At 47.0% G+C, this 26,564-nt stretch overlaps 1 long non-coding RNA gene across 1 annotated transcript in view; it reads right to left on the minus strand.

Annotated features, from left to right (window-relative positions):
- Positions 1 to 26,564, minus strand: part of LOC116794757 — a 118,093-nt gene that overhangs the window by 68,467 nt on the left and 23,062 nt on the right. Inside the window, exon 3 of the long non-coding RNA XR_004359875.1 lies at positions 2,610 to 2,802. This is a non-coding gene — a long non-coding RNA (uncharacterized LOC116794757). The remainder of the gene's footprint in view (positions 1 to 2,609; positions 2,803 to 26,564) is intronic.

Raw genomic sequence — 26,564 nt, forward strand, 5'->3', positions numbered from 1 at the left:
ATCCTAAAAGCCAAACTACAGAAATAAGAATTTTCCATCAGAAAGGTCCTAAAAGAACACAGAGTTTTGGAAGTGCTCCCTGGGGGGGGGGATTACTGAAACACAGAGATTTATTTGTGTGGCAATAATTGAGAAGCTCATTTTATTCCAGTAAAGTTCTTTCAACCACAATCAATTCATATGCCATCCCAAATAGCGGAGGTCAGCAGAGCACGGCGAGCACCTCGGCAGGCGCTGTTGACAATGTTAAAATGCAATAAACAGAGAGTTGTGGCTCAGCATGAGGGATGCACATTAATCTTTGTTTGTAGAGTGCTTGATTGGCAGACTCAGTTCTTTTAGGACCTTTCTGATGAAAAGATATTTCTGGCATGCATGGCCTTCCCAGTGGCAGCATTCCCACCACCCTACGCCACCTCGCCCCCGGATTCTTCTCACACTGGGTGAAGATGCTGTACAGACCTGCAAGGAGGAGGAGGGGAGCAAGCAACAGGATGGCTCCAAGCAGCAACACTGCTCAATCCCACTCTAAAATGCCAGCATAGAGGAGCCACATGTTTGCACACCAAGGAGGTCTAGCAGAAGAGAGAGTAGGTGTGTTGGAGGAGAGAGTCATTATCCAAAGGAGGACAAGACCAAAGGGGGAAGATGGATATCTGATGCTTCTCTGTGACTGCTCAGTTGGGAGCAGGGAGATTTTCAAGATCAGTCATGGCCCCTTGGTAAGATCAGTCAGACAGGGAGGCAGGCAAAGGGCTCTTTCCCAAGGTCTCCTGAGCCTTCAATTGCAGCCAGATACAATCAGCACAAGATTTGAAGAGTTCCACGTGTCCTCTGCCGCAGCTGCAGCACCAGCACTAGCAGCAGATGGGACATGCCACAACAGATGAGTACGTGGTCCCAGGGACAAAGGCCAGACAGCTGGGCTACAGCACCTGTCAAGGACCGATGCTCACAGTGACCTGATTTCAGCATCACTCTGCAGCTGAATCTGCCACACCACCCCCAGCCTGGACCAGCACCCTACGAACCTGCGCGGTCCTGCAGCCCCACTGCCGGCTCAGGCAGCAAGCCCGTGGTCAAACCCATGCTCAGCAGCTGCTCCCTGCCCTCTACTCTTGGGGCTTCCCCTCTGGCCATGCTAGGTGGAAGGGACAGACAGGCTGAGCACCTGGATGAGAGATAAGCAGCCCATGGTGCTGTGCCTGCTGCTCTTGGGGGAGTCAGAGGTGAACCATAACTTCATCAGCCTACAAGGAAAAGAACCAATTATCTGGCAATTGTATGCAGTCCATTTCAGTGGGAGGCTCATAACCTAACCAGCCCTTGTAGTCATGGGGAATAAAATATATGCTGACACCAGTACACAGAGGTTCCCATTGGAAGCAACTTTCACTGCAGTGTCATGAATCTTTTCAGAAGCAGCTTGAGAAGATTCATTCTGTGTATCAATCTTCCTGGGGAGCAGAGCTGACGATGGTCGTACATAACGTTTACACCAATTCACATGCACAGTCAGTGGCTGTCTGCAAGTCCTGCCCCTAACCAGTGCATTAAATACAAACATATGACAAATAAATGTGAAAGAGCTTCTCCAGTGGTAGTGAAATCCTCTGCTTTGGCCACTGTTGGCTCCTCAGGCTTCTGCTACAGTGGCGCACTCTCCTTTTGGCTCCGAGAGGGAGAAGAGAAAGCTGTAACTTTTCTGTTTGTTCAGGTGACACATTTTTTATGAGCTGAATACTTTACTTTAGGTTTTGATAATGATTCTGCAACTTTATGTCTGTCTTGTAATCACAGCACTACTCTGGAGCAGAAGCAAAGCCCATAGCAGCTGCTGCCTTAGTCAGCTGGAGGGGAAGCAGCTGCCCCACCGCAGCCCCCCAGAACAACCCTGGCTGGCCACTGCTGGGGTACCACAGCTGTCTGGGTGCCTGGCTCTCCACCACAAAAGCTCCCCTCTGGCAGCTGGCCAGCCTGGGCAGGTGGACCCACACTCTGCCACTCTGATGCCATGAGGACCCAGAAACTCTAAGCTGAGCAGAAGCTCACTGAGCATCTGAGTCGGAGCTCCCTGGCTCAGGACCTCCCATGCAGTCAGGATTCCTTGAGCAGTATTTCTAATGCCATACCAGTTGTCACCCATGTTCCTTGGGGGTGGGGGTGGCACATAAGCAAGGATGGAATAACCTTAAATCCCACATCTTCTGCAGAAAGCATATGATGCATCCTTACCAGAAATCCAGGTGCGCATCATGTGCTCCAGTGCTGCTGGGAGCACTCACTCCACGTGCAGGAAAATCCGTCCAGAAGCAGCATACTGCTGCTGCAGATTTTCCCATGTATTCAGCTCTTGTGTGTCTTTTTCCGTCTTCAAGATTCTCATGGTATTTTTTAATTGATAGCAAACCACCTTAAAACTTCCCCTTTCATCATCACACAGAGAAAACCTCACCATTCATCCCCTGTTCACCCCCTGTGCACAGACACCACTGGTTACCGTGGCTGTGGGAGTCCCCCATTTAATCAATGAAGCAAGCAAGTACCTAGTTTGTGCTGCCAGAAGGATGTGGCATTTGAATGAGAACACAGGATTCCCCCTCCCTTACCTTGGTGTGTGCTTCACTGTTGGTTCACAGGTACACCTTGCACTCAGGGCCCGGGGGCTGTGATGCAGGATGCTCCAGAGGAAGGCAGCTCCTGAGCATGTTGTGAGCTCGACTCGGGGGGCACTGCCATCACTCATCAGCAGGTTTGTAGGAGTGAAGGGTCATCCTGGATTAGAGTCTTGTGAATAAATTCCTGTGAAGAAAGGGGATAGAAAGGAAAACATCTTACAAAGCAGATAGATTCTGGCTGCCTCCATCTTCCACACCTCCACACGGCTGAAGTGCAGCTCCTGATCACCAGCTGTGCCCAGATCATGTGGGCAGCAGCTCTGAGCTGGGAGCCTCTGTGCCATCCTCTGTAACACCACACTGAAGACAGGAGAGTCCAGAGGGGGTGTCCAGGCTAGACTGCGTCCAAATCCAGTGTTAAGAGCCTTCTGTATGTTGTTATCTACAGCAGCTGAATCACGGATGGTGCTTCATTAAGCTTGAGATTTATCAGCCATTGTTAGTGCTTCACACAGTAACAAAATAATATTTTAAAGAAAACAGTCATCAGAAGGAAGCAAACCCAATGGCTGCCAGCCCTGCTGGCCCCCACTGAAGCCTGGCAGCCTGCCTGCTGCCAGCTCTGACAGGCAGGCAGAGAGGGGAAAACCCCGCATGGCTCTTTTTATTATGAAAGCCCTATATGAAGCTGCAAATGTATCTGTCACCTTCTAGCACATTGTTTACCAGCTCTCCTCAACATTCCCCAAACAATATTTTCTAGAGACTGTAATTCAATACTACGCACCCCAGAGCTGCAGCATCAGCCCAGAGAGCAGCATGATGAATGTATCGTGTTCCTTCAGGGCTTGGGCTTGGGAACTAGTTTGTGCTGTTCCAGCTGTTAATTATCCCTCTGCTTTTTGCTAGTCTTGTCCCAGCTGTGCCTCTGTATTTATCATATGGGTCTACATGCACTAAAAACATTCTGACTCTTGAAAGTATAAGGAGCAATTTATCCCTTTTGTGCAACACGAGGCGGCTCAGGGGACCAAATAGCAAGACCTGATCAATAAGGCCCTTACTAGATTAGAGGTGCTGGGGCTCAGACCTCATAGTGCTTGTTTAGAAGAAATGCAAGAGAATGCACTGTGAATGTTAAGCACAGACACAAATATATTTTCCACTGCTCTCCCTTCCCCAGCTTGCATCCCAGAGACATCCTCACATTAATCACTGCTGAGGAGACCATCCAGAGCCAAGCCAGCCCAGGCCAGGCTGCTGACTGGGAAGAGGTGTTCCTGCTCTCCCAGCCATGGCAGCACTGGCTCCACAGGTAGGCGGTGCACAGGATGATGCCCAGGCAGCAACTGCACTTTGCTGGGGAGCACCACGCCAGTCTTCAGCTGCTCAGCCCCAGCACCCACTCAACACACGACAGTGCCCACAGCACCTCCAGCCCCAGCCCCGGTCCCTCCCTGGATCACCCAGGCTCCCGCCGAGAGCTGGGCTGGCAGCCTCCCATCTGCTGCTCTCTCAGCTGCTTGTTACTCTGGCCTCACCCAGGGAGCTGTGGCCGTTTCTCAGGACACTCCTGCTCACTCTGCAGTCCCACCGCAGCTCACTCATACTCCCAAACCTTTTGTTAGTGTGGAGTATAAATGCTGAAGGCTGCACACATGCACTTTCATAGCATGCAGTCCAGAGGACCAACCAGCAATACTAACAGGTAACTTACAGGTGCAAACACCAGTCCGTCCTGTATTTCTGGTGAGTGTGTCTTAGTCCTTTGTCCACTCTGTAATGCACCCTCCCTTTCTCACAGCTCCAGTACTGCTGCAGGGCTTTCTCACACCTGCGTTGAAGTCTTGTTCTTTGCTTATCACAGCTTGGATCTGTTGTGAAACCTGCAGCCTACCAAAATAGCCATGATGTACCCGATTCAGGATCCCTGCCAGGACTGCTGTCCTGCTTTCCACCAGTGGCCAGCATTTAGAAACATCACCCCTTGCAGCACACCAAGAAAGCAAAGTAAATACTATTATTCCCCACTTGGGTTCTAAGGACCTCATACAGGTAATTAAGAGAGGTAATTAGGACCCACGCTGCCACTTCTTGAGCTGGGAATTGCTGATATTTAATGAAATTTTCCAAATATTTTTAATAGAAATTTCAGGTCTTATTCCTAATATGACATTTATCTTCTATTAGCATGAAAACAAATAGAAAAGCCTGAGAATCATTGCCTATATTATAAATTACTTCATTGTTGGTTTTATTACCTTCCTCATTAAGCTGTCACCTCTTCCCATTTTTGTAATGATCAGCCAGTGAAATCTGTCATCTTTTCCACGTGATTTATACAGGACCTAGTGATAACTCTATTCACCAGGATGATAATTATCAGCTATATTATTAAGGCTGCTAGGTTGCCCTAGGGGATAATGTGCCAGAAAGGTTAAAATATTGACAAGCAATAAAGTATGTATTAGAATTACACCAGTGCCAGGATAGATAACTGGCTGTGAGCAAGGAACTGAGCTACAGCTTTGCATTTGTCCAGCAAAGACAGCAATGCCATGGTCACACTGTACACTTCCTTCCAGGACTGCAGCAGTCTAGGCCCATCATCTGGAGGGGACCCCAACAAAGGCTGTGCCCCATCCCATCCATACAGACTCCAACAAAGGGCATGTCCCATCCTGTTCATGTATATTCACCACTTAAACCCTGACGACCCTGCCCTCAGCGAGCTTCTTGATGATTTGTAATTGAACAGGATGTCCTTGCTGAAGTAGGGGAGGTTTTTCAACAATTCTTCTCTATTTCTTCCCATGCCCCCTAAAAAGTTTGTCTTCATAAGAATGGCAAAAGGAGGGAGAGCAAAGAACTGGCATCTCTGAAATGAAACATTGATTTCTTCTGGGACTGGAGCAGCAGGTGCATGCCTTATTGGTAAAATGGTATATAGGTATAATCTGAAGGACATTGCTGAGATAAATTGCCCCTTGGTTCAGGCACTAACAAAACGAAGCACTGAATAACTTGGCACTACATCTGAAGCAAGACTATAAAACTAACCTTGGTCATTCCTCCAGATCTACTATTGTTACATCGAGAAGAGTAGATGAGGGATTGAGGAGCTCATAAATAATTTCTCATGGAAAGCACGTACAACAGCCAGACAAAAATCTCTCTCTAAGAAAATGTGGAAAACTGGTAGATTTAACCTACTTCAAAATGTCATTTTTTGAAGAAAAAAAAAAGCCAATCCACATCTCTTTCTTGATGCTTAAAGGATGTATCTGTACTGCAGCAGCATGGTAAGCACCAAGCCCTAAACCTTGCTTTGGCAGCTGAAGGAATTTGCTGCAGCAAACCCTGCCACTTCCCTCCAGTACAATCATGTTGGAAATAGATGGTCACCTATGGATAACCATGACTGAAAAAGAGCTGTAAGACATTTAATAAACTATATTGGTTAACTTCTCTCTGCTAAAGAAGTGCCAAGGACTATAGAAACCGTATTTATCTCAGGTTTATCCACATCTTGCTGTTTTTGTCCAGGGAAACATAATTAATGTAGAGGACTGAGGTCCTGCAGACAAGGGTCAGAGCTCTAGCCCAGCTAGCCTGAGACACTTGGCAGCATATCCCTGGAATATGGGCTTGTGCCATCCTTTCACTGACTCTGAATGAATCACGGACACTGGAGAATGCATCCAAATGCTACTAGAATTAATTCTACAAAATATCCTTTCACTGTTCGCCACAAGTACACAAGTGAGAGTATATGGCTTTCTTTTACTCAGAACCTTTCAGCCCAGTGCTGTAGATGCAGCCTTGTGCTCATGAGCAACAGTTTTCCAACGCAAGATGTGCAAGACACTCCCCTGGGGCAATAAGCAGATTCGAGAGTCCTATAATTACAAATCATGCCAAGAATTAGCTGTAGTGAGTCCGTGAGGCACTCCAGCTCCTCTCTGCATGCTCTCTGGTGTCCCACGGAGATACTTAATGCAGTTCCAGATAAGAAGCTCCTTGGGTACCCACAACCACATCTGTCTTCAGGCTTAACATTTACTCTAGAGTTGGACAACCTATTTCTGCAGCACATTGCTCTGGTCTTCAGAGGACTAGAACTCTGCAAGGACCATCAGGGAGCTTGCCTCCCTGACTGCTCCCCACGATTTTCCTCCTCTGTCCAAGGAGTCCTACATGTGTCACCCCCAATGCCAGCTCCAGCACAAGCACACCAAAGCCCTCAGAGCGTGCCATCTGTTCCCCATGCAAGTGGGTTCCCACAAAGAGGCATCACTGCAGTCAGTGCTCCCCTCACACAGGAAGGCAGGCTGACCCCCCAGAAAGGCTCCTTTTCTCTGGAAACTTGTTGATAACTTCCCCAGTGACCCCCACACCATATGCTGCAGGAGGTGTAAGAACACGGCTAGATGACCAAGAGTTTCCTCAGATGAGAGCTTTGTGGGACTGACTCGGAATGCCTGGCTCAGCCTGGCCACAGCTCATGCTGCCCAACACCCTGTGACAGAATGAGCAAGACTCGAGCAGCACAAGGTGGAACAAAAGCTCATTTTGTCCACAGGCACCTTGGGAGCTGAGCAGTGTAACACAAACACATGGGGAACAAGTGACATAAACGGAGGTGAATTAAAACCCACATCTCAGGAGGGCAATGGCTGTGCATGCAGCATCTGCTCAGCATGCAGCATGAATTTTAAGTGCTGCCATTTACAAGAGGTTCATCTTCACCTGTTGTTTGACTGTAAATCCCTGAAGCTCATCTTGTTAAGGAAAGGTGTGAGACGGCAGGAGTACAGTACCTCTTCCACACCCCCCCACGTGTGTTCCCCTCTGATGCATTACAGATCATCTCCAGGAGAAATACATCTGCATTACAAAGTATGAATATGCTTTTCAAGAACAGATGTATGTCCACTACATGCTTGACAGTAGGAGACAGAGTCCTTCATTTGCATTCACCTGCTCCCACCATCAGCTGAGCCTGCTCAGGCCAGCAAGCCCAGGAGGTGTTTCCTAGGTGTGCTACAGGGAACAAGAGTACTGAGTGTGCTGTTTGGTAGGAGCTTTCCTGTGCTTGTCTTTGCCCCATTATTAAAATGTCCAGTTAAAATCACAAAGTGAGAGGGGCTGGTGTCAGCCTGGAGAAGGCACAGGAAGATGGCCCATATATCCTCCCTCCTACCAGAAGCACTGAAGGCTGAACTCCCTCCTCATTTGGAAGAAACTCTTCATATTTAATGACAGAGAATTAGAGAATACAGACTCTTAGAGGAAAGCACACTTAAATAACACACCATTCCTTGCACAGTGCATACAAATGCCTACTTTGGCTCTCTGAACACTATCATCTAGCATTATAATACTTTGCAGAGCACCGAAAGACTGTGTCTACAGGACTATTACCTCTAACTCCTGATAAAACCTCTCCTGAAGTATTTTCCTCCCAGTGTACCTTGCAGATGTTTTCCTTTTTAATTTGTCAGAGACAAGCAGCTGCATTTCTGAAAATAACATTATTCAATAACACTCTGCTTACTGCCATATCTCCTTTCTCAGCTAGTACTGGTTATGCTTATCCTTGTTTATCAGAGGGGCAAACTGCAGCCCAGGCCCATGGTTTAGGTTAATATGACAAATATGTTCAAATAAAAATCGACTTTATACTACTGAAAGCTCTGTAGCTATGAAAAGATGGGAACCATGAAGTGTTCTTATAGCCCAGGGGCCCCTGGCATGGGACTGTGACAACTCTTACCTCTGCCAGCACAGCTGGGCTGCAGTTGGGCTACCCAGACAAGATTTCCATCCCAGTGGGCTGTGTATCCAGTATAGATTCTTTCAGCAAGAAAGAGAAGGGCGTCCCAAGGCCTCAGCCCCACCTAGCCCTGAGCTCTGACTGCCTCCTCTTCCTGACAGCACACAAATCCCTGCGCAGGCTTCAGAGGGTCAGAGCAAGGCAGGCCCTCTGCAAACCTCTTCAACCTGCAGCTCCAGTGCTCTGGCCCTGCTCACCCACCCTCCTTTCCCAGTCTCAGACTAGTCCCTGCTAGTATCTATTCCCATATCCTTTTTTTAAGCAATGTTTAGGAAATATTGCTCCATGCAATGGCTACTTTCATAAGCTCTGTCTTGATCAAGAGGCTGTTTAATACTGGAGATGTCTTCTTCGTGGCTGTGAGATTATGAACATTTGGGGTATCTGCAAATGAATCTTAAACCTTAAATCCCAGTGTTCATTCATGTTTATGTTTACATTCTTCCTTTTTCTCAGCTTTCTTATTATGGTATTCATCTTGTTAAACTGACATGTGCCATGTCAGGAGTATATTCTTAGTCAAAAGGCCCTGATCTGTTTTTTCCTGCCTGTGCAGAACTGTGGTGTTATTATCAAAAAAGTGTTTCCTTTAGGCCACCTTACCCTTTTAGGAGCAATCCTCTGTGGCCCCAGAGAGGCCAGTGTCCTCATCCCCTTCTCTCAGCCAGTGCACCCAACTGGCATATCTGGTCTTTTAAAATGAAGCCAGAAGCCTCATAAAACCCTTTCTTACTATTGCTGTCTCCAGCCAAGCCCTCCTGACAACTGAACACTGGAGCCTGAGATCCCTTCAAAGGGAGCTGCTCGGCTGCACAGGCCAGACAGTCTCATGCTTCTCACGCTCCCCCAGCAGCTGCTGTGCCCCCACTGGACCCCAGTATCCCCCTAATCCCCTCCCCACATCTGTGATGCTGTCCATGAACTTTTGCCTTCACCAAGCACAAGTGCCTATATTAGATGACTCAGAACAGAGGGAGGAGACAGGCAGGCACAGACAGAAAGCTAATAAACCCCACTCAGCATGGCTTGTTATTTACTTTGGGAACATGAAGTTCAGGAGAGAGTATCTCATGCATCCTCCTAATAGCACTTTTGAGAATCCACGCGGGATCAGTTTAACACTTTAGAAAAGGTTAATGTTGTTAGGGATTTACAGCTATATTTGAAATGGTTTAAACTATCATTTTTATTTCCTTGAGTAAAATGGAATCTCAGTGAATTGTGCAAAGTTAGATGGTCAGTTTGTGTCTGCAAGAGGTCATTAAAAGCTCAGGTGGTTTTACACAGTACTTGATTCTGTCAGGCACGTGGGGAGCAGGGAGCTGCCATCATCTCTGGATTAGCTGCTGTGAGTTGCTCCAACCACGGCCTGAAAGGGCCTTCCTGCACTCTCAGAGCAATGAGGCTGAGCACAGCCAGCATGCACAGGGGTGTAGCCACTCTTGGCCCTCCCACAGCCCAACCAGCCTCTCCCATCCACAGCAAGGAGCTGTCAGAAAGCAGAAGCTGCCCCCGACATCCCAGTAGCCACCCCTGACATCCAATAGCCGTCCCCACATGGGGGAGCACAGCATGCTCAGCACCAGCCCCCCACAAACCCCACCAGCAGCTCCAGGGCTGGTGCATGGCCAAGCAACCCAGCCAGCTGCTACCCACTGCCTAGCACCACCACCCCCATCTGCTGTTCCTCTGCCTCCTGCATTTGCCTCCTGGAGCTGTACCCTCCAAGGAGAAGCAATTTCCATACTTGTTCTCCATTTCAGGCCCAGTCAATGTCCCACGTGCCTGTGCTCGCACAGGAGTCCCCAGCACCTCCACTGCTCTTCTCACTGTTTGACCTGTCTTCGAGGGGCCTCCTCTCCCTGCCCAACACCCACCCACCCACGAAGAGAAATGGTGCTGTCATCCCTCTTTCTGGAGAAGTGTTTGCAAGAGCCCTGACACCCTGCCACTCTCCTCCAGCAAATCCCCAGGGACTGGCAGTTTTCCTTTTCCATGAGGACAGGCACCTCTGCAGAGCCTGGCCCTGGCCATGGGGCCAGTCCCCCCCACCCCCTGTCCTCACAGTGGCTGCACTCATATCAAGGGGCTGAGAGGGGACAAAGTGCTTCGTGCACGCTCAGGCATGTCAGACTGATGTCCACTGCCAACGCAGTTACTCTCATCTGTTGCAGGTGGAGTCTCATGGCCAGAAATGCTGACAGGGAAAGCCCATGTGGGTTGTGCCAGAGTGATGGAGTAACACTGCTTCTTGCACACAACCAGCGAGAAAGCATTTGCTTTAAAAACTTGACACTGGCCACATGTTACCCCAAGAGCCAGCAACTCTTTCCGTGAAGGAAGTTTAGGGCATTGATGTCTTCTGCTGCTTATTTCAGAGGTCATCTGCTAGCCTGCAATTAAAGGCATTTGTGCAAATGCTGTGACAATGTCAACTGTAATTGCATCAGTCATGCCACACAACAAGACAAACGCGACTGGAGATGGCATGTCAACCTCAAAAATTACTCAAGACTGAAAAGCAAGTGGAGGAAACAGCAAGCGTTCAAAAACAATTTCCCTACAGTAGGAATAATAACAGCTCTCATTTCCTACACACAGTTCTCCAGAGTGATGGTGCAGAACGTTGCCAGAGTCCCCTCCCTTCCCCATGGGATACCATCAGACTGAAATAAAATACAGAGCAAAGGTGTCCCATGTTCTTAAGGGAGGTGGAAATTGCAGGATTCACCTACCCTGGACCCAGAAGCACCCCTGTTGCTATCTCCAGTCTTCACAGCCTGCAGACCCTTGCCTCTACAGAAACTCCAGTTCTGTTAAGATATATAATGAGGCATTTTGTCTTACCAAGCTTATCTGTAAGAGGGAACACAGTGACTTGTCCCTGTTTCCTTCATTGAGCTGTAGACACACTTTCAATATAGCCCTGTGACAACAGCATCCTTACTGCACCTGAGACTGGCAAGTCTGTGTTAAAGTGGCCTCACATTGTCCCCCTGGGTAAGGACAGGGCAGGTTTCCACCTCAGCAGGCTGTAATCCTTGTACCAGAGCTGCCTGGGCCAAGCAGAAGGTATGGGAGGGATTCTTCCTCCTAAAATTAAATAAACCTTATATGAAAAATGCCATTTTCAGTGTCTTGAGCTGTCAATTGCAGGAAAAAGTGATATTGATTTCTACAGAAACTTTATTTGAGTAACCTATTAAATGAAACTTATTTGACACCAGATGACTCCTGCAATTTAATTCCTGAGTGAAGTGATGTCTCCAAGGCCTTGTGATCTTCTTTATCTTGAACGATGAAAGGCATTTTCCTTACAGCCATTTTCTGATGGATCCCAGGCTCTTTGCAAACAAAGTCCTCCAAATAATCCAGAACATACCTTCACTGGCAAACTGCAGCTGATACAGATAGCCCAGCTCATACCAGCCCTTAGGAGCAAAGCTAAAGGTGCAAAGAGCCCGAGAAGAACGGCCAACCTCTGCAGCTTCCACCTGAACAAAGGTGCTGAGGAAAGCCCCAGGATCCAGGAGCTCACCCACAGGTACCACAGTCCTGCTCCAGCCAATGCTTGCACCAGGACAGCCTAGCCCAATGCTGTGGTGTGCTCAGAACCCAACCCTCCCCTCGCCCCACTTCCTCTGGCACGTTTCTATTCCCAAGTGCCTCAAGGCAAAACCAGAGCTGTGGAGGCATTTGCTTTTCAGTCCAGCGCCCTCTGCACTGCGCCTTGAAGGCTCATTAGCCGTCTGTGAACCTGAAGACACCTGCCATGCTTCAGAGGCCACTCGCTTCTGCTCGCCAAAGCTTTTCCACAGTTTGTTCTTTTAAAAGAAGCCAATTTATTTTTTATTTGAAACCTATGAGAAACAATTAAATAGTAAAACCGTCAGATTCCATCTCTTTTATCAAAATGGCTTAGTCATGTCTGGAGTGTCAGCACTAACAACCCCAGTCCTTTGGTGCTCACAGCCCCAAGAGCTCCTGCTGCAGCACCAGACCAGCTGTGCAGAGCCTAAGCTCTGCTGCACACTCAGCGAGTGCCACTTGTACTGAGAGTCCCAGCGGCCCCTCTCACTTGGAAGCCCTTCCCAAAGGCCCTGCATGGGCAGAGACACACAGTTACCTTGTCACTTTAATCTCTCCGTTCGCCAGCCCTGCTGGCAGTGCCTGGCAGCGCAGGATCCTTTCAGTTCAGCTCGGATGGGATCAGAATCTGCACCACTCTGAAGCAGAACGAGAGGTTTCCCTGGTAGAGCACAGGGCATGTGCTCTCACAGAGGGGAGCAACCAGTTTAATCACCCTGTCAGTTCAAAGCAGCAGCTCCTACCACAGACCAGCAATTTGCCACTGAACCAATTCCTGCCAAAGGTGTTGGGGTGCTGCTGGAGCCTGTTTCACTCCATATACAGCCGATGGGCTGCCACAGGCATCTCTCACAGCTGTGTACTGATGGCTAACCGAGTATATCCTTAAAGACAAGTTTCCCTCATCTACTGTGTTTGTCTTCTGTTCCTGCTGCCTTTCCAAATGGCAAGCCTTCTTTGAAAAGAAAGCACACAAAGCAGGGTTTAATTTATAAAACACTACTTACTTTCTGAAATTTCAGCAAAGCTGAAACTTTATTTGAAAATTAACATCAGCTGCATTTACTCTACAAGTAATTAATTCCTTTCGTGCCAAGTGCTACCTTGGGAAAGAGAACAAGTCATAAACATATTCACCTGTCATTAAAAAGAAGCAGACAAAGTAAATAATTTAAGAGGTTTAAAAATAAATTCACACTTTAATAGAAGCAGACTTCCAAGCTTCTTTTCATCTCCTCTCTGTAGCACCCTAGAACAGTGATACAAATATAAAGAGAGAGAAGACAGAGCAAGTCCTGGGCCTGACTCACTTGCAAACCAAAGGGGTCTGTTTGCAGGGACAGAGCCCTGTGGAATACGTACAAAGGCTCCTGGATCTGCAGTCAGGTCCAAAGGAACTAAACCCTGGAAAAAATGCAGGCTTTCAAAGCAGATCAGGCTCCTTTGACTGGGATGGGGAAGGGAATTTGCAGTGCCTCCTCAGATCTCTATTACAGGGGCTATATAGCACGGCTGTCTAATAGGAACCGCATCAGCTTTGCTGCTGCATTTATATTATTTCATTATTATCTGGGTGCTGACTGGCACTTTCAAGCCCTACATTCATTCCCAACATTCTTACTAGAATGCAACAGTACTGCAGGTACATCAAAGAGGAGGCTAGCAGCCCCTGCCCTTCCCAAGGTTCTGTGTGCCTCTCAAGGAGGCCAGGAGAGGAGTATACATCTGGCTCCACTGCTGTGGACCTCTGTCAAGCTGTCGTGGGTTTACCCCGGGACTGTCCAGGGCCTGGGTGCTGGCAGGCCTCACCACAGTCCCCTGCTCAGTGACTTGCCTCAGACAGACTGTCCCTTCAGCAATTAAAAGACATTTCATGAATGATGGGCTTGGAGATAATCCTTGTGTCCTAAAAAGAAGGAAGAGTCTTCCCTGATTCCACTATGCCCAGGATATTCTGAACCAAGGCACTAAGGCTACACAGGATTGCAGCTCCTTCCATCTACCAGCATGCGCCTGACTTTTCTACACGGAAATGGGAAAAATAATTTCTAATACCAGGTAATAATGATCCATCACTTTTGGTATCTTCAAAATCTGTAGAATTTTACTTCCTAGAGTGTTTGAAAATTATTCTTTGCTTATGGCTAGCTAAATATCTTTGATGCTAAACAGCTTTCTGGGGATTTGTCGGTTAGCTCAGATCAGTCACCTTTCCTTCTGCAAGAGCAGTCACAGCTCACACAACCTCAGACTGGAGGAGTCCCCAGTTCAGCACTCACAGACTGAGGCAGGGACCTGTGCAGAGGCAGAGTCCCAGCAAAGAGCTGCCTTTTCAGTAGACAGAAATCAAGTGGTATTTTGCCTGTATCTTTCCCAGTGCTGATCCCTCATTTCCTCCCTTGCCATCTGCCAAACTCTGCTCTCCAATTACAGGTCAAATACGATTTATTTTTGAGAAATCCTTTTCTTCACTTTCATAGGAGCAGCAACAAGACCGGGAAGTTGTTTGGCATCTAAGCCAGAGTTGCCTGCAATGCCTTCTTGCTGAAGTCAAGAGGCTTCCTGTCAAGTGAACTTAAATATACCTACCTCACACAACAAAAAAAGTGAAGCCACCTTCCATCAAAGAGCAAAAAACCAGCAATTCCTGGCAGATCTATCCTGAGCATATTGTTCTTTAATGCAGTTTCTATGCCCAAAAGAACATCCCACTGTGACTGAGACAGTGTCAGATACTTCCAAGGCACAAAGGAACCATGTGGATATTATTATACACCACCTAAAGATTTTGTGCTGAACTCCCTTGGGCTCACTCCTCATCAATGACAGGAGCACATGGCTTCCTGAAAAGGATGCATTTCATACCTCACTACATGAAGAGCTCTTATTATCTCTTAGTTCAGCGTACACGTATCCATATTGAACAGCACTTTTCACAAATGCTGTCTGCTTTCCCAAAGTCTTTCAAAAAGTCCAGTGTGTGCTGGCAAGTTGCAGGGTCTGCAATACCAAACGCATGGACTTTGTGATCCAGGCCTGGTGGAGCAGATGGCCAGCATTCAGACTGACCAAAAAAGGATCCTGTCAGCATCTCCTGCTGGGACTGTGTGGGACACCAGCATTCCTTGGGCCCATGAAAGCTGGCTCACAGCTGGCTGTGACAGGGAGGAAAAAACTTTTATGACCCCAGTTCCCTGAAAGTGTTTCTCCTTGAAGAAGGAGACAAGGAAACCAGGCAACAGTGGGTGTGAGCTATGGCTGCCCCTCCTTAGGTGTGCTACAGGAGCAGAAGAGCTCAGCCCATGCTGCTGCATCACCTGTGGTGATGGCTGAAAGCTGGGGATCTCCCAGGAGCTGATCGAGCCAAAAATGAAGAGGGATTGGGAAAGACGTGCTTGGGATCCAGCACGGAGGTGAGATGGATGTGGATCCGGAAGCTGGGCACGGGGCGCTGCAGTCACCTGCTGGGGGTGAGGGAAGAGGGGCATGCACGTGTCCCAGCACAGCTTCCGCTGGAACTGCTCTCCGTCTGCCTCAGCCGCCACCGCTCCTCCACTGGGAGGAGGGAGAAGAGCTCCCCTTCGAGAGAATTTCATTTGTTCTCTTTTGCAATCGCAGCAACAGGACGGAAGCAGATAATGTGCAATTTGTTTTAGTTCAGCTTTATCTTGTCAGTCCTAGCTATAACACTGCAGCAAGCAGCATTCTGAAGAATAAAGATGTGATGGTGCAGGGTGAGAATCTGCTACCCCTATTGATTACATCCCGAGTCATCACTATAAATATTTGAAGGAGAGAAAGACCCTTGTTCTATCTAAACATGTTCATGTAACAAAAAGTACGACTGAGAGTGAGTGAGAGATAGCTGCTACAGCAGGACATGGATGCTAGAAAGCAAAGCATTTAAGCTGTTTACCTTTCAACCCAAGTAACATACATTAAATGGAGCATCTTGGGACTCACACCATGAGGAGAGAAATACAAAGGGCTCTGCAGGAGCCTCAGAAGCACATGAAGAAAGTATGTCATGAAGGAAGCACTGTTCCTAATCACTACTGAGAAATTAAAGCACTTTCTACAGCTCCTTTCGGGGCCAAGAACTGCTGTGAAAATGATGATGCCTAGAATTTCTGTGTGCCTCTGTTCTGTGTGGAGGAAGGTGCTGACAACCATTATAGACAGGAGAACATCAGGGCTGCACAGCACACCCTGCTCAGTATTCCAGGGTTGTCACTGTGCCAACACTGTTCTCACTGTGTTGGAAGCAGAGAACGGGGATATCTGGCAGTCCCTGGCCTGTCAGCTCTCGGGAGGGGCCCTGGGCTCTTGCTCTTCTCCAGAATAAAGTCAAATTCTGGGAGAAGGTAATGCATGTAGTCAGCACTGCCATTTAGCAGCTGAGGGCTCTCACCGGGTCTGCTGCAGTGACATGCACGGCCAGCGACTCCCCTCCCAGAGCCAGAACCTGTGGCCGCAAACTCTGTTCCTCTCCTTGGCCGTAGGAAGCAACCCGGATTCATTCGTTCAGCTTGTATTGATCTTTTTGTTATTTTTATGAGAAATTAATCGTAAGGAGCTTTTTCTCTGTTTAAACTTGAGGAGATACTGTTCAAGGACATGCTGTGATGTTTCTCTCTCTGACAGCTTTATTGAGTAATAGCCACTGACGGTGTAGGTGTGCACAGACTGTATGTGTTCCCATAAAAATGACTGGATTTACAGTTATTCTAGCATTGTTGTGATTGTACCGTGGGGCCAAGCAGCCGAAAAGGCAGATGTGAACTGAGGGCAGATTTGTAAGCATGCACTGACCCTCCCTGTCTTCCACGCCCAGAAAGGAGAAGCCAGACTGGTATCTGCCTGTGAACGCAGACAGCATGGAAGAGTAAAGCACAGCTCTGCTGAAGTTCAATCAAAAAATTATATTCAGACATCCCAGCTCTCCTGGGGAATGGCCACATCATATTTCCCTGCCATCCTATACCAAGCTGGAGGGATTGGTTTGAGCCTAAGGAGCCAAATGTGGCTCTTCTGTCACCCAAGGCACATTCTGCCCATGACAATGTCCCTGGCACAAGCCGCAGAAGTGCCCAGGCAAACGGTGATGCGGCTGCCCTTCAGTAGGACACAGTCAGAGCTCATTGCCCTCTAGGGCCTCAGGAAGCCCATCCCTGCCCCTGGCTCTCCTAAAACAGTGTCCAAGGAGCCCATGGGCTGTGCAATGAGCAACTGTTGTTGCAAACAGCAAGCTCTGCTCATGGCGTGGCTTCACAGGACGGACACTAAGGGCTCTCCTATTTATCAGCATGTTTTAAAAGACTCCACTGTGTGCAGCTTAGAGGGGTTTCAATCTGCCTATAAAGCAAAAGACAGTCCCCCTTAAAAGCAAAACTGAATTCCAAAGGAGAAAGCGTATTTTTGTTAATCCATTAGCCATTAAGTATCATTAGTTAATTCTCACACATCAATTCTAACTGGGATTTCAGATGATTTATAGATTTGATAGCTTCTTTTCTTGTCAGCGATTTAAAACAAACCCAGCCAGCCAGGAGTGAAATAGTTTAAATGTTCTGCCAGGGATGGCTGGTTCATGTTGGCATAGGTAAGTGAAGGTAATGAGGAAGAGTCATTGGTGATTGCAAAAACGAAGAACAGATGTTCCACATATTAAGGAGATATTATGCTAAGTGTCATTCCAGTGACTTGTGGGAGTGGCACACACAAATGACTAAGATTAGCTGTTCCAACAAGGTCACTTCTGCTTTAATGTAATTAGTTATGCCAGTATTGATAAAGACGAAAAAAATACAACCTGGCAATGAAGCATCATTACCTCATCACAAGACTATCTCTGTAAATTCAAGCTTCCTCAAAAATCCCAGTAGAGTCCAGTTCATACATAACAAAGAATTTTGTTCCTTCCTTTTCTGTGATGAAGGACAAAAGGGGATATGTCTGTTGAACCCAAGATCCCAACAAGAAACCACAGGGTGTCAGAAAAAAAACGCCTGGTATTCCATCCTCCTGGGAAGCAGCAGAATGGCTGGAGATGCCAAGAGATCCTGAACCAAAACAGCATCTAGGAGAAATAGCTCCATGCACTTAGAAACTGAAATTATACTGACTCCAACTCATCATCATGGCCGGGCTTCGCGAACGAAGATTTGGGAAGGCCCTATCCACGTTTGTTACAAGCACGCTGGTGGCTAATGAGGCCAATACGAGATAGACATGTCCGACTGCAACTGACTCCAGCTACCCTGACTATAACTTACATAACTTCTCCTTGGGCTGCACCAGGCCGGACTTTGGTCCAGCAACTGAAAAATAAAATCTCATCAGATTCCATACTGGTTTTCTGGACTTGTCCTGATACAGGTGTCACAATAAGGGGCCAAGTGTTCCTTTTTTTTTTCCTCTGTGTACATATTTTTAAGGCTGAACCAGAAGCCTGCTGATGGTATCAGTGTCTGCAAGCCATGCCAGCTGCCTGTGCTCCAGAGGCACGTTGTTGTTGATGTCACCAGGTCACTCTAGGAAATATGGATGCAATGTCTCAACATCTGCAGATGGTGCAGCCGCAGCTCCACAGCTCTCTCTGCTCCTCAGCCTCTGCCTTGCTGTGGCACCTCAGGCAGCAGAGAACAAGGAGGCTCTGGCCATCCTGCCCTGTTCTGCATAGGGCCAGTGGCCTCCGGGCTGCTGTGTCCTAAAAATGGGTGAGATGAAAGCCCAGGGCCTTCTGGCTGCAGTGGGAAGAGTGAGCCGTGTACCACGGCGGTCGAGGGGCCAGCAGTATCTCACTGGGTACTGGGGTACTCACTGGGGATAAGGTGGCCCAGCCCTGCAGGCAGGACCCACGGGAAGCCCTGATGGAGCAGAACGGAGCCACTGGGAAGGAGCTGGGCCACCCAGGAGTGGGGCTCCATGCCCAGATCCACCAGTCACCATCCACCTGCTGCTGCTGGCCCCCATCTGCTGCTGGCCCCCACTCACAGCCCTCAGTAGGCACCTGCTGCTGCCAGCCCTGGGCCAGGAGAGCTCCTGGGCCAGGCAAGCCCCTGGGCCCCGGCCCCACAGCAGCGGGGAGGCACGGGGGTGGCAGAGCCCCAGGCCCTGGGCCATACCAGCCCCTGCCCACCTCGAGGGCCCTCACCGGCCACCCCTGCCACCCCACAGAGAATGCCACACATCCCTTCACTCCTGCTCAAGAAGTTCTATATAACGAAAAGAAAAAAACAAGATTTCTTAGCAAATGGCTCCTAAAATCAGCAGGAAATTCATTGAAAAGCTTGCAGCACATCCAAGTAGTCTAACGATATGTGTTCAAACAAACAGCTGTTTCCAGAAGCCCAGCTCCCAACCCACCCTCTCTGCTCCACAGTGTGGCAAACCTCCACCCATACACTTCCCACCTGTTTGCGCTTCGCAGGGACCAATCTCTGCTCATCCAAGTAACAAAGCTGTTTTCAGTTTGAAAGCAAGAAATCAAAATTTAATTATTTTGTCCTTCAGAGCTTTATGCTATCTTTTATGAAAGCTTTTTCAGATAGGAAGAACTATCATTGGCTGACTCAAAAAGGGAATAATTGACTGACAGCTGAAAAAAAGGACAATAGTATTTGTCAGTCCAGTATTTTTCACTCTGAAGACAAAACACATTTTATCAACTCCCTGAAATTATTTTGTCAACAAAATTCATTTTGTAGCATTACCTTCATCTGTCAAGCTGACAGAACATTCTTTGGAGTGTTTTAAAAACCATCTTGCTAACACAATTAATTTCCGCAAATTTAAATTTTGCCTGTTAATTTTATGTGTGGGAAGGTGTTATACAGGCACAGGAAGGTGTGAACAGGCACAGGAAGGTGTGAACAGCAGAGCCGTGAGCTCAGGCACAATCAAGAAGCCGTGGGTGCAAAACAGTTTACCCAGATTACACCAGCCTAGCACAAGCTGGAAAGAGCAGCTGAAACAATTGAACAGCTAGCTACACATAGACAAGAATCCTGCTTGAGTAAATCATGCTTTTACAAGTTACTTCATGTCACTGAAAACATTTCAAGGAGCTTTATGTACAAGACTGAGCAGCATTTAGAGCACCCTGTGTCTGCACACGCAAAACGAAGCATTATCACCCTAAATCAAGTAGAACCTACAAGGCGGTTATACCACCCCGTGACATGGACAACATGGAGGATGGACAGTATTCAGGTGACAGCAATATGCACAGTTAACAGAGAATGTCCTTTTATATATAAGAATATGTCCTTATATTTGCCAGTAGCAAACAAGTGCTGTGGTTCTATGCCATACGGGAGATTTTCAACAAGATTTTTCCAAATGCCCCCTGTGACTTAAAAACTGAATTTTCAAATATTTTCTACATTTCCTCTCAGAATCTCTTGACTGCCTTTCTACTTGAATTTAGATTTCTAATGGGTATGTAAATGGGCAATTTTCCCTGTGCCCATTTTGGGTTTTGATAAAAAGATCCACAAAGAGGTCAAATAACATTTTCAAGGCCATGCATTCAATAAGCACCAGGAATGAAACCTAAGCTCCCTGCCTTGAAACACATACCCCTAGGCAACAATTCCAGGGAAAGTTACTGCCAGAATTATATCTGCATGTGCCTGGATGAATAATGAGCTAAAACCTGACCCATCTCTTTGCTGTCCTGTCTGTGCTGGGGTTTTATAATCACTGCCACTCTGCTCCTCTCCCACTGCCATCTTCTTATGAGCTCCCAGTGGTTCCAAGGTTTTTAACAGTGACATGACTTACATAGCTCCCTCTGGGCCCCTTTCTGATGCTAAATCATTAATTCATTCATCTGTTTTTTATATTTCTAAATAGAAATAGACATGATTGGTGTGGATGATCAATACTCTGTTCTCTCATTCCTCTCAGTTCCCTATCGATGGAGAGGCATGAACATAATGCTCACAGGCCATTATGGTCGGCATATGTCAATTTATTATTTAAATCAGTTAACTTTTATACAGCTTAGTTTGCTCAGGGTACATGTTCATAATAAGATGATTGGATAGCTCAGTCTGTGCACGCGTCTCATGTCCCCAGTTCATTGGACCTGTTGTTCTGTCCACGCGACCTGAAATCATCCTTGGCATAGAAACCTCTTTCTAATTAATCTGCTTTTAGGGTTTTACTAAATTTGCAGGTGTTTCATTATCTTCAGTTTCTCAAGGTTTTCTTTCTATAAACATATTATGTTCTCAAACCTTATAATTAGACACACAGCTAACAAGTATAAGCATCACATATTTTCACACAGTCTATAAGTATAAACAATACAGCTTGTCACTTCCATGGCAAGCAAGGCCTACAGAGTGCAGGAAAATTGTTCATTCTCTCTGTCCCGGCAACAGTTCCCATCATTTTAGAATCTACTCTGCTTTTAATCTTAAGTTTTTTTTAATAGGAATTCATTTTGTGAAGAATTTGACACTTCATTATGGCAGCCGCACGCTAATAGATTTAATAATTCATATCTGCATTGGTCACTTTTAACTGATATTACACATTCCAGGGCTGCTCCATGACTCTGTATTCTTGTGAGCCAGGAACAGCTCTGGCCTTCCCTAGTGATCTCCTGTTGCATTACCAACACACAGGGACCACATCTGTCAAGACTCCAAATATGGCCTGGAAAAAGAGTGAAGATGTCCTTACACTGATCTTGAGAGCATTACAAAATAGACTGTAGGTGAAGAGTGAAACCCAATACGCTGCTGCTTAGAGCAAGACGTAACAGACCCACCAACACAATCCAGCAATAAGCACTCAGACATGTTGGGAACACAGCCTGTGCTGTGCCACAGCAGCAGGGCTGTGACTTAGAGCCCTTAGAGCCCTTAGAACTGTCCCTCATGGCACAACATAGGGCCAATGGTATCAGTAATCCTGGAACTAGCTTGTCACAGCAGAAGAGTGAATGCAAATTCCAGAACAGACTGAACAGGTTGTATTTCTGGCTGAGTTCATAAATTATTACTATCATTTAATTTACAAAACATTTTTAGCAGCTGATGGCCTTTACAGCATTACTGTTGGTGTGGGATCACGTTACCCACCTCTGAAACAGCAAGAAGCCGCTGTATGCAGCTGGATGATGAGGGAGGCACAGAGCAGGGATATTGTCTCCATCCAACCTGCAGCAGGGTCTCAGACACAATGCAAACCACCATCGTGGCACCCAGCCTGGACATGCACCTCCCAGCCTGACCCATCCAGGACGTGGACTGGTCAGCACTCTGCAAATCGGTTCCATCCAGAGCCTGGACCTTCTGCTGCTGCAGGGCACACACCAGGAGCACTCATGGGTTTTCTGATCACAGACCCACCTGGGTAGTGCACCCAGCTGTCCAGCCTCTGAAGTCAGAGCAACTGCAGTGTTAGCACAACAAAGCCCAAGCTGCCAGTGCTTGGGCACATGTGGAGGCTACAGTGCCCTTGCACGTGCTGAGGCCACATGCCATCATGGCACTCAAATGGCAATGGCCAGTGCTTTACCACACAAGGAGAAGCACTTTCATCTTGTATGAGCCGTTTGGATATCAACTGTCAGGCAGACTTGACTTAAAGGAGCAATTCAAAGGAGTCCCAGTGGTCCTCAAGAAATAGGGACACCCATGTATGAGCAAGGACAAAAATGAGAGTGCTGGGTGTTCTCTGCACATCAGGAATAGCACTTCTACAAAGACAGACCATCACATGGGACTTTACAAGTTTTTCTTAAGCATCTCTCCATAATCTCTGCAACCTGGACAAGCAAAGAGACTCAATGGCTACAGAGGAACAAGATGGAGAGCTCTAAGGCTGGCAAACACCCTGTCCTCTTGACAAGGAGCTTCCTGATGCCAAGTAGAGTATTCAGGGGAATTTTGCAACAGGCACACCAAAACACAGATTCAAGACAAAAGGCAACAAGCACTAAGAGAAAATAGCTTGTCAGAAATCAAGTGCCAACCTGCACTCTTCCTGTACTCTGAAGACTCATCTGAGCCAGCACCACTTCCATTACTGCCATGCAGGTGCCAGATGTGCTCACAATTCATCATGGACACGGCTATGCAAAGAATTTAGGTCTGTTACTAGGGCTGTGAAATATTCTCCACGCTCACCTGGGGTAGCCCAGCAGCGTAATGCACTTGCCTTGGCCAAACCAGCCATGCTAAAGCCTGCTCAGCAGAAGCACCTGCAGTGTGCTGTGCAATTAGCCTGTGCTGCTGGGCCTGCTGAAAACTCCTCCATGCCAGGCATGGCAGCATGGAGCAGGTTCAGAGACTGGAGCAGATGCACTTGAATGCATAAAAGCAGCAGGAAACAATGAGACAACAGGCTGGAATGAGCTCCACAGTCCCCATCTTTGAGATGAAACTCCATGCCTTTATAAGAGAAGCATCTTTTCCTGGCAGGCAGCCTAATTCTTGCACAGATCTCAGCACAACAGCTTCTAGTCTTACTCCTTGTAAGTGTAGTGAGTTCTTATTTACCCCTGAACTCTGTCATTTCTCTTAAAACCACCTGTCCTTTCTATTATCATCATGTGCCTTGCAGCAGGGCTTCTAGCAGAAAAATTTGTATTGAAAATATGGAAGTTCACAAAATTGAGTTCAAGCAGCCCAGACAACAAAGGCAGATGACATATTTGCTGCAAATTCCTAAGAGAGATAACTACATCTCTTGCTTTTATGGTAACAGGAAAACCTGAATAAGATATTAATAGCTCCTTTAATCATAATTACAGCAGTTGCCCTTCTCTTTTCCTGAAATGAATGAACACATTGGGAGTTGGCCCTCAAACCCTCCTTAGCTGAATTAAAATTGCTCTCTACTGGACTTCAAACCAGACTGAACAAAGCCTGTGTTTCCTTTTGCTGTTGGTGTAGTAAAAGCCTAATGATGAGGGCTGCTCCTCTTGGCACAGGAATTTGCTCTGCATAAAAGGTTATAAACCAACCCCCTGTTCAGCTCACCCACAAGGAGAAAGCTGCATAAGACCAGCCAGACAGCCCTACCCTGCAACTCTCACTTGGTCCTGAGGGGAATATACTGTAACCTAAGAGGTCTTTCCCAACTTTTACTTTGGTGGCTTGGGAAGGGGCATATTTTTACCCTAAGTCACAAAGAATCTAGTCCTATCTATAAGTATAATGGCAGAACTGTCTCTGTCCAATCTGGAGGCAGCTTCTGGCATCTTCTCACAGAAACCACTCTCACTGGCCCCCCACTGCCAAAGCCTTGCCATGTAACCCCAAAAGAGATACCTACAGGATGACACAGTCCACTCTGCCTATCCCTCTGCTCCTCCTGGCCCCTGCCCTCTCCACAGCAGGTCATGGAGGAGAACATGGGACCCACAAGGTAAGCAAAGGGGCTGAGAAGTGGATCACACATGTTAAATGCCTCTAACTGATATACACAACTCTGGCACTAGCTCCCTTGTCATCTAACTCCAGCAAGCATTTATTAATGAAACCCTCCAGATTGCTGATTCATTTGATTGTTAAAGCTTGTGGAACTCGTACTGTTATTATTCATTGTTATTAATGTTCACAGCTCAGCCTCTCTCTTTCCAATACGCTCCACAGAGGAAATCGAAGGCTGAAGCCAATTGTTGCAGTAAATGAGTGATGGAGGTGCCAGAGGACAGGACAGAGCCCGTGGCTCTGGGACTGGGGCAGGTTTTTGGGAGTACGTTAATCTTCGTGCACGGGGACTGCAAAATGAGCGGCTCTTTCCGGTGGGTTCTCTGGTCCGTGCACTGCTTCCTCAGTCAAGTGTCCAGGCAGAATCACCCTAACAAAGCTGTTGGTGCACAGGAGCACTGACCCAGGCCAGGTTATGATCTACGTGCAGAAACAGGTCTGAGGTCAGCAAGAGCATGGCTCCTGCTAGACAGCTTCAACACAATGACCCAGACAGATGCTACAGGCCACATGCACAGTCTTATGGAAAGCACATCTCCATATGATGGCATGGACTGAGGAAAAGCAGCGCTGGCTAACCTCTGGAAGTTCTCTCCACTCCTCTGCAACTGCTCATTCCTCACCCAAGGCCTAGGAAACACCAGCAGGGCACAGATGATGGTACCTCAGAGCTCAGGAGTGCAACACCCCAATGTGCTGTGCCAATGGCAAACAGCACACTCCCTGCTTTAGCACATTCCCTCTCCTTCCCTTCTCCAAGCCTCCCCCACCTTTCCACAGCCTCTGTGCTACACAATGTTTGCCCATTCTTGCATCACACATAAACTCCCCAGGCCAGGATGGTCCTGCTCCTGCCTGTCTGGTAGTTGGAATGCTTCTAAATCCTCAGCAGCGTTCTCATGCCAGCTCTCCAGAACAATATATTTGTTCATGTTACATCTTTGGAGTCTACAGAGCTGTCATATACCATGTTCAACCCATTATTCATCTAAAACAGAGAATTCTGCAAAGCAAGAGGAAATAAAAGAGAGTTTAATACAGCTTTAGTAAAATGGAATTTGCCAAAGACTCACAGAAAAATGGATTTAATTAGGGCTGCTAATGGAGAACAGTTTGTTCCTGTGATTTAAAGCAGAAGTTAGATAGTGTCTGTAATTTCAACATTTTTAAATTATATATAGGGGGTTATTTCTCATTTCTACCTTAATTATAAAAATCCATCTTTATGAATCACAATTTTGAGGCAAATAAAGCAAAGGCAGCAAAACTGATGTTTTAGTTAATAAAACTTTTAAGAACTCACCAAAGAAGCAAAAGACACTTCAGCATGAATAAAACAGACTTAACATACCAAATTGTATTTGCAGACAGTCCTCTGGATGCTACTTAAACACTAGGCTATCTATTAGAGTTGCAGGCATTAACTGGCCTAACATGCTCCAGCTAGTAATTCCAAATTCCAGAATTTTCTGCTACCCATTCTCCCATTCTTAAATTGATTGCTGTCAGAATTTCTGAATTGCCTGCAAATTGTTTCTCCATATTAAAGGGAATAAAATGATAAAATCATGAGCCTCCTCTACAGTCTAACAGATGTTGCTTTTGTGAAATTCCTCCTGTCAGCTGGCTCTGACCACATGACCTAAGTAAATGAGTCCCAACATTGTAAAGCACTGATTAATTTAATTATAAATAGCCCAGATAACTGGTGAGCAAGCTGGGCCTAGCTGCTGTCACTGCTGCAGATTCTGCACCCACCATAATGCATTTTAATATTGCACCTCAGATCTGAACGGAATCAATGAGTGAAGTTCAAATGTGGCACATTTCCTGTTTCTCTGACAGCTTATTTCATGGATCACAGGGACCAAAGTACAGTTGCTTATTCAACAGAGGAAAGAATGAATCAATTTTCATTCTTTAACACACTGTGTGACCTATTCTCTGATGTTCTATCCTTTACAATGGCTCCAGTCTTTTCAAGACCTTCAATTTTGTCAGATAGAGAAAATTTAAAATAATGACAAAATGCCCTGCCCTAGGTCTGCTTCCAGCTGACTGACTGCT

The sequence above is a fragment of the Chiroxiphia lanceolata genome, chromosome 16 (genome assembly GCF_009829145.1).
Source record: "Chiroxiphia lanceolata isolate bChiLan1 chromosome 16, bChiLan1.pri, whole genome shotgun sequence".
NCBI lineage: Eukaryota > Metazoa > Chordata > Aves > Passeriformes > Pipridae > Chiroxiphia > Chiroxiphia lanceolata.